The sequence below is a fragment of the Mandrillus leucophaeus genome, unplaced genomic scaffold (assembly GCF_000951045.1).
Source record: "Mandrillus leucophaeus isolate KB7577 unplaced genomic scaffold, Mleu.le_1.0 Scaffold296, whole genome shotgun sequence".
NCBI classification, from domain to species: Eukaryota; Metazoa; Chordata; class Mammalia; order Primates; family Cercopithecidae; genus Mandrillus; species Mandrillus leucophaeus.
In genome coordinates, this window is record NW_012103098.1 from 1659323 (window position 1) to 1660841 (window position 1519).

General features: G+C 35.2%; 1 pseudogene; it reads left to right on the plus strand.

Moving 5' to 3' along the window:
• Positions 1-721: 721 nt before the first annotated feature.
• On the plus strand, positions 722-1107 carry LOC105543979 (annotated as a pseudogene).
• The last annotated feature ends 412 nt before the right edge of the window (positions 1108-1519 follow it).

Consider the following 1519-nt stretch of genomic DNA (forward strand, 5'->3'; position numbering starts at 1 on the left):
ATTTCATCAAAAGGCATAGCAATTATAAATGTGTGTTTAATAACAGAGCTTCAAAATGCATAAAGCAAAAACTGAAACAGCTAAACGGAGAAATAAACAAATCTAACTATTTAAACAAATAGTTAAAGAGATGTTAACACCTCCCTCAGTAATTGACAAAACAACGAGATTATTAAAAATCAAAAATGGTGTAGAATATGTCAACAATGCTATCAACCACTTTAAGCTAATTGATGTTTATAGAACACTAGGCCAGATGTGGTGGCTCATGCCTATAATCCCAGAGTTTTGAGAGGCCAAGGTAGGAGGATCACTTGAGGCCAGCAGTTGGAGACCAGCATGGGCAACATAGCAAGACCCCATCTCTATTTAAAAATTAGCTGGGCATGGTGGCACATGCCTGTAGTCCCATCTATTTGGGAGGCTGAGAACACCACTGCACTCCAGCCTGAGTGACAGAGCAAGACTCTGTCTCTAAAAAACTAGAACAAATTAAAAAATAAAATAGAACACTAAACTCAACAACCACAGAATATACATTGTTTTCTAACCACATTGAAATTAAATTAGAAATCAATAACAAAAAGATATCTATTATAGCCTTCCAAATATTTGAAAATTAAACAACACATTTTCAAATAACCTATGCATCAAAGAAATCGCTTTTCGTCTGACATCTCAGCCAGGCTGCAGTGATTGCCACTGCTCTGTAAGTTTTGCAATGCTATCCAAGGATAACAAGAAGAAAGACCCCAGGAAGTTAGCCAAAAAAGACAAAAACCCAGTGAACAAATCCAGGGGCAAAGCCAAAAAGAAGTGGTCCAAAGGCAAAGTTTGGGACAAGCTCAATAACCAAGTCTTGTTTGACAATTCTACTGTAAGGAAGCTTTGTATGACAAACACTGTAAGGAAGTTTCCAGCTATAGGTTTATAACCCCAGCTGTGGTCTCTCAGAGATTGGAGATTTCAGGCTCCCTGGCTAGGGCAGCCCTTCAGGAGCTCCTTGGTAAAGGACTTATCAAACTGGTTTCAAAACACAGAGCTCAAGTCATTTACACCAGAAATACCAAAAGTGGAGATGCCACAGTTGCTGGTGAAGATGCATGAACAGGTCCAACTGACTGTATATTTGGAAATACAAAACTTTGTTAAATAAAAAAACAAATCACAGGGAAATTAGAAATATTTTTAAACTGAATGAAATAAAAACATATTATATCAAATTTTATGGGATGTAGCAATGCAGTGCCTAGAGGGAAATTTTTAGTGTCTATTGCTTATATTAGGAAAGAAGAAAGATTTAAAATCAATTATTTAAGTTTCTATTTTAAGAAGCTAAAAAAAGAGCAAATTAAACCCAAAATATGTGAAAGGAGAGAAATCATAAATATAAAGCAGAAATCAAGAAAATAGAAAACAAAGAGTATGCAAAAATAACACATCCAAAAGTTTTATTTGAAAAATTTAATAGACTCAGTAAAATCCTGGTTAGGGTGATCAAGAAGAAAGGAAACATAAG